Source organism: Macaca thibetana, chromosome 2 (genome assembly GCF_024542745.1).
Source record: "Macaca thibetana thibetana isolate TM-01 chromosome 2, ASM2454274v1, whole genome shotgun sequence".
NCBI lineage: Eukaryota > Metazoa > Chordata > Mammalia > Primates > Cercopithecidae > Macaca > Macaca thibetana.
This window is the reverse complement of record NC_065579.1, coordinates 183,601,893-183,613,932: the sequence shown is the minus strand read 5'-3', so window position 1 is coordinate 183,613,932 and position 12,040 is coordinate 183,601,893.

Genomic DNA, 12,040 nt, shown 5'->3' with positions numbered 1-12,040 from the left:
GTTTTTCCATTTGTTTGTGTCCTTTCTGATTTCCTTGAGCAGTGGTCTGTAGTTCTCCTTGAAGAGGTCTTGACTTCCCTTGTTAGCTATATTCCTAGGTATTTTGTTCTCTTTGTGGCAATTGTGAATGAGAGTTCATTCATAACTTGGCTCTCTGTTTGCCTGTTGTTGGTATGTAAGAATGCTTGTGACTTTTGCACATTGATTTTGTATCCTGAGACTTTGTTGAAGTGGCTTATCAGCTTAAGAAGCTTTTGAGATGAGAGGATGGGGTTTTCTAGATATATGATCATGTCACCTGCAAACAAAGACAATTTGACTTCCTCTCTTCCTATCTGAATAACCTTTATTTCTTTCTCTTGACTGATTGCCCTGGCCAGAACATCCAATACTATGTTGAATAGGAGTGTTGAGAGAGGTGATTCTTGTTTCGTGCTGGTTTTCAAAGGGAATGCTTTCCGCTTTTGGCCATTCAAGTATGATATTGGCTGTGGGTTTGTCATAAAAGGTTCTTATTATTTTTAAGTATGTTCCTTCAATACCTAGTTTATTGAGAGTTCTTAACATAAAGGGATGTTAAATTTTATCAAAGGCCTTACCTGCATCTATTGAGATAGTCATGGTTTTTGTCTTTAAATCTGTTTATGTGATGGATTACGTTTATTGATTTGTGTATATTGAAGCATCCTTGCATCCCGCAGATGAAGTCAACTTTATTGTGGTGGATAAGCTTTTTGATGTGCTGTTGTATTCAGTTTTCCAGTATTTTATTGAAAATTTTTGCATTAATATTCATTAGGGATATTGGCCTGAAGTTTTCTTCTTTTTGTTTTTGTATGTCTGCCAGGTTTTGGTATCAAGATCATGCTGGCCTCATAAAATGCTAAAGGAATTTCTCCTTTTTGATTGTTTGGAATCATTTCAGAATAAAGGGTGCCAGTTCCCCCTTTTTATTTCTGGTAGAATTCAGCTGTAAATCCATCTGGTTCTGGGCTTTTTTTTTTGGTTGGTAGGCTATTTATTATTGTCTCAATTTCAGAACTTGTTATTGGTCTCTTCAGGGATTCAGCTTCTTCCTGGTTCAGTCTTGGGATGGTGTATGTGTCCATGAATTTACCCTTTTCTTCTAGATTTTCTAGTTTGTTTGCATATAAGTGTTTATAGTATTTTCTGATGGTTGCTTGTATTTCTGTGAGGTCAGTGGTGATATTTACTTTAGCATTTTTTATTGTGTTGATCGGATTCTTCTCTCTTTTCTTCTTATTAGTCTAGCTAGTGGTCTATATATTTTGTTAATTTTTTCAAAAAAACAGCTCCTGAATATATAGGCACCCAATACTGGAGCACTCAGATTTATAATACAAGTTCTTAGAGACCTACAAAGAGACTTAGACTCCCACACAATAATAGTGGAAGACTTTAATGCCCCATTGTCAATATAAGACAGATCATCAAGACAGAAAATTTAAAAGGACTGTCAAGACCTGAACTCAGTACTGGATCAAGTTGACCTGATACATATCTACAGAACTCTTCATCCCAGAATAACAGAATATATAGTCTTCTCAGCACCACATGACACTTACTCTAAAATTGATCACATAATTGGAAGTAAACCATTCCTCAGAAAATGCAAAAGAACTGAAATCACGAAAAAAAGTCTCTCAGCCCACAGTGTAATCAAATTAGAAATCGAGATTAAGAAAATCACTCAAAAGCACACAACTAGATGTAAATTGAGCAAATTGAATGACTCCTGAGTAAATAATGAAATGAAGGCAGAAATCAAGAAGTTACTTGAAACCAATGAGAACAAAGAGACAATAAACCAGAATCTCTGATACACAACTAAAACAGTGTTAAGATGGAAATTTATATCACTAAATGTCCATATCAGAAAGCTAGAAAGATCTCGGATGGACACCCTAACATCACAACTAAAAGAACTGGGGAACCAAGAGCAAAAAAACCCCAAAGCTAGCAGAAGACAAGAAATAATCAAGATCAGAGCAGAACTGAAGGAGATAGAGACACAAAAATCCTTAGAGCCCAATTCTACTTCTTGGTCTTTATTTCTAAAGGAAGAAATATCATGGTCCCACAGAATGCAATGTGATCTCGTGATGATTAAAGAAGGGACTTGTGAAATGCCAGTGTCTCAGAAATTAACTAAGCATCTCCCATGCATATTCTGTGTCTTCTTGTACCTAAAGGCATTATATATTACTTGTTCTTCAAAAGAATCATTTATAATATTGCCTGCTACCACATGCAATTCATATAAAGACAGAGAATGAGGTAAATAAATTTAGAAAACATTACTTCTTTAAAAATAGCATGCTTGAGATATTTAGACATTGTCAAAGAAATATTTAAAATAATATAATACATAAATCCATTACAAATTACCTATTTTTCAAAGGAGGTTGCCAAACTATAAAGTCACTTTATAGCTTTTACTGCACTTGTAATTATCCACTGTGTAATTAACCCTTTCACACGACAAAGAATGACAGCTTTATAGTTATTCTCATAGTGCATGTGCCAAAAATTTCTATTTTTGGAGATAGTTTTATAAATTATGTGCCAGTTGTTGCTAATATTGAATTGAGAGCAAGTCTTGCCTCCCTAGAAAGTCTTACTTAGGCAGATTATGTAACTCAACATGATGACTATCATCTGTTTAAATATATGCATGTATATATGTATATATCCACACACAAATATGTGTACACATATACATATATGCAGCTGCTCTTAGAGATTCTATAGGCACTATTTGAGAACTATACAAATACAGAAGCCCTAGAAAACATGCTTACCTTATACAATGTCAGAGTAGAAATTCCCCCTACAACCTACTCATACTGGATTTTAAACATGTTTTTCTTTATTGAAAGTAATATAAAATGTAAATAATGGAACATTGGGTTTTTTAAGAAAATCAAGAGCAAAAATTAGTCATTGATTAATAAATCTAATTATTTACAATATTTGTAGTAAAAATGTGTGAGTATCTAATTCAAAGAAAAGGAAGGTCATTTTTTAAAATGTGCTATGTACATAGCAAAAACGTTAGAGGATGTCTGTCAATGCTGATGTCCCTGCAATTTCTGACTTTTTGATCTTCATCTATACTCATACACCTTGTTAGCAGCTAATAAGCTGACATTTTAAATATATTTCAATAAAGCTAGTGAAATGTCTAGATCTCACTGTATTAGGTAGTTGTGCTGCTTTGTAGTCTATTTATTCTCTTTTTTCTTATTTGTAAGACAGTATTCTTTTAAACAAATCACAATTGTTTGTACATTCTGAGTGGATGAATTTCTACATTCAAATCAGATGACTTTTAATGCTCTAATCTTAAACAACAGAGAATAGCTAATGTGTCAGACGTGAGATTACTATGATGGCTGAACAAAGCCCAACTGTGGTATGCCAGTACCAGAGTAAAGACAGTGACATGCAAATTCAAACGGTATGGCCTACAGGTAGATATCAGTCTGAAGGAAAAAGATGAACGTGAATGTCAGCAAATGAAATAAAGCGTTGGTCAAATATTCACAACTGTATTTCAGAGTGATCCAGGAAAGTTTTAACTAAGGGTTACATCACCTGACAAAACTGTCTAAAGTTGTAACAAGGATGAAATAATAAAAACACTATTACCTAGATTTTCTGTATCTCACTAGGAGTCCTATACTGAATTAAGCACTTGCTTTTCGTTCAATATCTAAATTTATCTTTCCAGCAAGTCTATGAGATTGGCATCTAATAGATTATAAAACCAAAGTTCACCGTAGGTAAATGGTAAAAGTCAGATTAAAATACAAATTAATCCTGACTCCAAACTATCCCAGATAGTTTAGGACCACATGTGGAAATAAAAAAGGGATGTTAGTTGGATAGGTCAGTTTTCAATAATGCCATCTAACAGGTGATAAGCTCGGGAAGGTTAATATGATCACTCAGTAAGCAGAATACTGGAATTGTGAGTGTATTTGTTTCCTATAGCTATGGTAAAAAATTACTACAAATATATTGATCTAAAAACCACACAAAGTATTTTATAGTTCTGAATGTCTGAACTCTGAAAGAGTCTCACCAGTCTAAAATCAAGGTACAAACAGGGCTGGGTTTTTTCTGGAGACTCAAGGAACGAATTCATCTTCTTGCCTTTTCTAGCTCCTAGAGACTGCCTTCATTCCTGTGTCATGACCCCCTCCCACCCTTAGAGAGAGCAATGGCCAGATGAGTCTTTCTTACACCTCATCACTCTAATACAAACTCTTCTTTCCTTCTCTTCCACATGTGAGGATCCTGTGATTACCTTTGATCCTGAAAATCCATGGTAATCTCCATTTTTTAAGGTCAGTTGATTAGAAACTTTGACTTAATCTGCTACCTTTAGTATCTTTTCCTATTTAACATATTCACAGACTCCAGGGATTAACCCATTTATGCCTGAGGTTGCAATATTTTGAATTTTGAAATTAGACATTGACGATGACCCTGAGCAGTAGGATATAAATAAATCCTACATGCTTAGCATTCCAATAATGAAACACTAGGAATAAATGGGTTTTAAGATGTAGACATCTTTGGGAAGCCATGAGTCTGACAGAACAGTAAGGAAGTCATTGCATAGTCTAAACAGCAATTGTCAGGGCCCAGGAACCATGAAACTGAGATGCAAGATTGAAATTCAGCAATGTAAAACCAGGTTACGCAGGTCAGTATTGGATACACTAAGGGTTCTTGAATATTTTTCTGTGGTGAATGATTGAAATAGGACTATTAAAAATTTATCTGGGGATCCAAGAAAATATGTGCAAACCAAAAGTCCGTAAACACGTTTTGATGGACCACATTAACCCTCCTACAGTCAAGTTTCTGAATGTTTTGCATAAGTGGCAGCTTTGTGCCTGGAATTCTCCCAAAACACTGTAGATAAATAGTGGCTGCCTGTTTCCTATGATACATACACTTCCCCTGAATTCTTACTACTCTCTCTGTTTCCTGACACAGTGGTTTGTGTCTATTGTTATTTGTGATAACTCATCAAACGTTTACATTTTTATATAGGAAAAAATTCTCTTTAATGATGGAGAAATAAAAGGTGAACCAAAAAGGACATGCATCTTTGGAAATATCGAGCATGTTTCTCTAACAATAAAATCAATAGTAAGTTCATCTTACAGCCAGCCAGCTTCATTCATTTATGTGACCTGTTTGTCCCCTATTGAATTTTGAGTTTGCGACCCTCAATCTCTGTGTGGTAGGTGCATAAGCATGCCTTCTGGGGATTTAGGAGAAAGTTGGTATGATACTATACCTGGCTGCAATCTAGCTTTTCCAATTATAGGCAAATTTTGTAAGAACATTCATGTAATGATTTTAGCTGGAAACTTTCCCCAGCAAAGTAGAATTAAATGTTTTTATCAGATATATACTGTGGTGAAATCATACTACATTTCTTTATTGAGAGCTTCTCATAGACTTTTAAAATGTTTTTATAGTTGTGTCTTATAAAGTAAAAGTAATGTCTAGGTCAAAAGCTAGACTATGAAATTGGAAATATAGCCAAGGGAAATATTTAATGAGTGAATTTAAGAATTTGATGCAAATTAGAAATGAAGCCAATTTTAGATATCAGGAAATAAAGACCAAAAGTTATCAAAAGTGATGAGATGGATTAAAAATAACTCTATTAAAAATAAATTCATCACAAAGTATCATACTACTGATTGTTAGGCATAGAGTTTTATCATATCTGTTCGCTAACTTTTTAAGCATATGCCCATTTCATCCATCTATTTATTTAAGACTTATTGAATATTCTGAAAGACATATAGATTAATATGAAGTTGGAAGTTCTAATAAACATGTGGTAGATATGTTTTCTTTTTTGTTCATTATATTCTTTAACTTCTTTAACATTTTCCACACCTATATATATCCCAGTATGTCATTCTGGATGATATAGCCACTGAGGACACAATTTTCTTTTTTAACTGTAATTAAATCATAGGATTTTGAAAATAACCAATCATTTGTTTCTAAAATATATTTGCAATTTTGCTTAGCTGTCTTTCAAAGGTACTTGTTCTTATTTCATGTTCTATATTTTGTTGACACATCTATTTTATATATTTAGTCATCTAAAACATATATGTTATGATGTTTTTCAAATGGTTCCATCATTTCTGATTATTTAAAAGCAAATGTCAATTTTTCTATTTTTATTTACCACCTTCCTTTGATTTTTTAATTCTAATTTTAATTTTTGGTCATCTTTTTTTAGGTAATATTGCTAGTTCTCTTTCAATGAGATTTGTTTTCTCTCAGACTGCTATGATCCCTGAGTTGTGAAAAATTTTAAAGAGATGATTTTGGCCGGGCACGGTGGCTCACGCTTGTAATCCCAGCACTTTGGGAGGCCAAGGCAGGAAGATCACAAGGTCAGGAGATCGAGACTATCCTGGCTAACAAAGTCAAACCCCATCTCTACTTAAAAAAAAAAAAAAAAAAAAAAGCCGGGCGTGATGGTGGGCGCCTGTAGTCCCAGCTACTCGGGAGGCTGAGGCAGGAGAATGGCCTGAACCCGGGAGGCGGAGCTTGCAGTGAGCCGAGATCCCGCCACTGCACTCCAGCCTGGGCGACAGAGCAAGACTCCGTCTCAAAAAAAAGAGAGAGAGATGATTAGTTTTCCTCCTCAAGAGCTCTAAGGATGTAAACCATTCGGTTTTATGCTAATCGATTGGCTTGGGCTCCTACATCATGCTGCAGTATTAATTTGGATTCTGCAACTACGCATGAGGCAGGACTAAGACTTCTATTGTTTACCAGTGATTTATTTCCCCTATGCATGGTTATGACAGATTTCAAATATCCTTGTTCACCTGGTCTATAGGCAAGAATAACAGGTCACTTTTCATTGATGGGGTAGCTCCTCAGGGTGGAGTTGAGTGGTTAAGGCCTGGCAACTATTTGCCAAGTTGTGGATGCATGCTTCTGTCTTGAGCTTGATCCAACAGGGCCTAGACAAGTATAAAACCCATTCAAGCCTCCCTAGCATTAGCACTTTTCTGATAATTACTTCATTATTCGTTGTGAAAGCTGTGTATTTCCATGTATGTCTTCTGAAAAAAGGTGCATTTAAATATTGATTAAAAACACCTGTCATAAACAACTATATGCTTTTTCTATATGTTTCCAGAGAGGCGAGTTTACAGAAGATACAATTACTCCTGTTGCTGAAGTACCTAAACCTATGGATTCTTATTAATTTAGATACTTTTTTGAGCTACTTCTAGTAGGTTAAAGGATTCTGGTTATTAAATTGGAGTATAATTTATATACTACTATTACAACTATTTTAGGGAAAAGTTAACATAATTCAAAAAAATAAAGCAGTTATCTTCTTAAAGTCTGGACAAATAATTTCTGAACTGTATTGTGATGTCCCTGGAGACAAATATATAATTATATAAATCGTTTCTGTATTAACTCAGTTCTCTAACCTATTGTGAAATTTGCTTTGACATTTCCAGACCAATGAAGTTCCATGTGAGTTAGTAGTGGTAAAGCATTAGTGACGTGTAGGTCACTCAGTTGACTTAAAACAGCAGAGAACTCTGGTTTACTGATCACAGACAGAAACGCAAACTGTAGCTCTTCTTAAAAAAAAAAAAAAGACATAAATATGTGCACATACATATATCTTCATGTAGGCTTAAGATATACAATGAAATAGCCCTAAATCAGTATTAATTTGGGGGGAGTTTTGGAAATATTGAAAATAGTGAATTTGATACTATTACAATTTTATTTTCATTGGTCTCATTATAGAACTTTCCTTCAATTCAGTTTCAATTTCTATCCAATTCTTAATAAAAATGCCTTTCATTTAGAAGCAATGACATCTATCATATAATTAAACTAAGTTCCACATAGTCAAATTATGAGATGATTTAAGTCAAGTGTACTGACAGTTAATTGTAATATATTTTGTTAAGTAAGAGTGTTCTTTTTTTCCCCTCTCTACTTTCCCACAAGTTTAGGCAAGATTAAAGGCTCCAAAAAAACACTCCAAAAGCTAATTGGAAGAACTATAAAGTAAACCAAATCCAACATTCTTATTAAGTTAGAAGTAGTCAAATCTCTCCATCTAGAGAAAAGATTAAAGGCTAAGTAGAAGGATTTTGAAGGGCTCTTGACACCAGAATGCCCTCAAGTCCCAAGCACCAAGGCTAGATCCATGTATGGAGCTGTGAATGTAAGATTTTAACAAAAAAGATTTCTTGCCACACAAGAAAAATATTCTACATCACTTGACACTCATACTCTTTATACAACCCTGAATGCTTTCGACACCAAGAAAAGGTTCAAGGCTGAATTAAGAGGCCATGTATTCTTCAAATCTGGAGAATGAATAAGGATTAGACTAAGCAGTTAAAAATGACTGAGATAAGTACATACATATACACGATTATTTGGATTTCTTTAACTCTCAGTCTAATCATGCATGATTTTACAAGCAGAGTGATTAAAATGTCACTCAGCTCTTTTTAAATGTTTTATTTTTATAAAAAAACTGTCAATGAAGACAATGATATGGATGTTTAACTTGGTTAAACAAATAGTTTTTTCCATATTACTCTTAATAATTTCCACTCATCACATCTATTAGTCTTTAGATTTCTGAAATAAAACTACGGTACTTCCTATTGCATATGCAAATTAATAAGCTTAAATAAATCATGGCTTCTTTGAGCCTTATGTTTTGTATCTACAGAGGAATAATGGCAGTATCTGAATCAAAGGGTTATTGCGAAAAAAAAAATGAGATTGTGTATGGGGTACCGTAAAAATCATAAAAGTAGCAGGCTTTAAAACTGTCTCTAGGAAGACAAACTTCAGTTTTTCCCTCTTTACAGTTCACTTTGTGCACTGTTTAGTAAAGTATCAACTACACTGTGATGGTTCTCAAGATATGAGATGCACAGAAGAATGAGATCAGGTTGAACTTTACCCAGAATGTGGTGGGACACCGAGGAGTACACAAGGTGTGCAGTCTTCGTCCAAAGTATCCAGAAGAAAGATTGTTGCACAGAGACTTAACGGCAAGTACAAGTGTCCTAAATAACGCACAGGAGAAACAGAGTTTTACACAAATGAAACGGTCATAGGAAATGATGAAAAGTCAAATTAGTTTCTGTAAAAGATTCGAAGTGATTAGAGTGCAGGGAGAAGGTTGAAAACCTATGAACAATGAGATTAGAATCATAGGCAAGTGGCCAATCAGGAAAAAGCTGATAGAGATTATACATGGAAATTTGCATATTACCCTTAGGTGATTTTAGACAAGGGAGTGCCAAGATTTTTTTTACCTTATAAAAGAGATAACTGTTGCTGCAAAATAGAGATATTGGATATTGGATTGAGGGGGAGCAAAACTAGAAATGGGAAGTAGCAGGTGTTGAAATAATCTTGACAAGAAATGACAAGAGCATGAACTAAGGTAGTGGCAGTAGAGATAGTACCTGTGTCGGTTTCTTGAGGAATGAGGGAAAAAGAAAAGGCTCTGTTTTGCATACCTGAATGACTAGTGGTGCCATTCAAAGTTTAAAAAATGTAATTCAATATATTGTATTAATTAGAATTATTTTTTTGCTGGATAGTGACAGGAGACCCCAAATAATAGTAACTTAACCAAGACACAGACTTGTCTCACATTAAAGTTCAATTCTATGTCCATAGCTGGGAGAGTCCATCACAGTGTCAGGAGCTAAGACTCCTTTGATCTTGTTGCTCTGTTTTCATGGCCTCGGCTCTCAGATCAATCTCATAATCTAGTATCACTTAGTCAGCTCCAAATTCAACTACAGTATCTGTATTTCAGACAGCCAGAAAACAGGATAGAGTAGAAGATGGCTTGCTTGTGCTATTTACGTACACATACGAGAAGCTGCACATTGCTGCTTCCACCCCCTTGGCCAATACTTAGGAGGCTACAATGACTTGCCAGTGGGAATGAAAAACGTAGATTTTATTCCTGTTGCTTTTGAGCCCGGAAATATTTTGGGTATTTTATTACTAAGGAACAAGAGATAGCTAGCTATCTCTGCCACAGCCAAGTTCAGTCAAGTTTGATATCTTTGGAAGACAAGCACAAGATATCTGGAAAGTAGCTGATCATGCAGGTTCACAAGTCGGAAAAGAGACCTGAAGTGAAGAGGACAATATGTGGTGATTAAAGAGATGTGGATTAAAGACATCACAAAGAAAAGTGTATAGAGCGAAAGAGACCTATTGAGAAAGCTAGAGAAATATCCACTGATGAATTTCTTTGAAATTCTCTGTCAGTTTCTGGGCTTCTGTTCCCTGCTAGCTTTTTCTCAGCTTTTTTTTTTTTTTTTTTTTTTTTTTCTTCTTCCTTAAATCCTTCTTTGCTTGTTGAGAGTGATTGTCCCAGAACTTTTGGTACTTGACTCTCTAATCATCTTTAATTACATTCATTCTGGTAATGTGTGTACTCAAGTGGATTTAACCACCACCAATCTGCTGATGTCCCTCCGATTCATATCCTGCTTCCGATGATCCACTCTTCAGAGGATATGCAACATCTGCCTAGAATATCCCTATTCAGATCCCTCATTCACATATGAAATCTAATATGCCTTTTTAGAATGTCTTCATTTTTGTCTGAGCACATGGCATCATTTCCCAGAACTATTTGTAGACCCAAGAACAATTATTCACTATCTTTGTGCTTCAGATAATCACAACATTTTCTTAGATGTTAATTTTTATCATATAAAAGTTGAAATTCCCCGGAGAAATAATTACAACTCTAAGTTCTTTCTAGCCTTTAATGTGCTGAGTACATAGTATATTATATAAAATAAATATTTATAAATATAAAATAAAAGGATACAAATATGGACCCTAAGAAGTGATATATAGAAAAGTAATATTGGCCGGGTGTGGTGGCTCATGCCTGTAATCCCAGCACTTTGGGAGGCCGAGACAGATGGATTACCTGAGGTCAGGAGTTCAAGACCAGCCTGGCCAACATGGTGAAACCCCGTGTCTACTACAAATACAAAATTAGCTGGGCATGGTCATGGGTGCCTGTAATCCCAGCTACTCAAGAGGCTGAGGCAGAAAAATCGCTTGAACCCAGCAGGCAGAAGTTGCAGTGAGCCAAGATCACACTATTGCACTCCAGCTTGAATGAAAAGAGTGAAATTTCATCTCAAAAAATATATATATTTGAAATTTTTCATTTGAAAACACTGGACTTTAGTAGCAGAAATAACAGTATATGTGTGTGTATATATATGTGTGTGTATATATGTACATATATAGACTTTTTTCTCTCTATATGTACATATATACATATATATCAGCAACTGTTAGACATCATATGTACCAGCAGTTGGTATACATATATATCAGCAACTAGTTTGTTTTTCAATAAATTGATATATGAGGAGTATGTGTGGTAGTATTCTTCATCTTACAGAAATTATATTTAGACAGGAAAACAGTGCTTGGTATTGCTAGCCAGATTAAGTGCATCACACTAGTACCTTATATAGAATTCATATTCATACCAATTCATTTTGCATCAATATAAATAAAACACTCTGAACGATTCTTTTCTAAACACCTCCTGAACGTTATTTACTAGATAGGGACCTAAGAAGAAACCCTGAATGTAAGAACACATCCTGTGCTTAAGGAACTTTCAATTTGAATAACAAAACAAGGGACACAGACATCGGATATAATCTCAGTTTGTTCTAAGTAAACTACACGTAATAAGTGAGGAATCAATTTAATGGAAAGAGTAACCTCTGTAGGTTTGGAAAGACTGCACCAGGCATGTGAGTCAAGACCTAAACTCTACAAATTCTGTGTAAAAGAAATTGAAGAAAGGGAATTCCAAGAGAGACAAGCATTGAAAGGGTTTTCCAAGAGAGACAAACAATGTATATGGGCGTGTGGGCACAGAAAAGGAAAGCAGTAC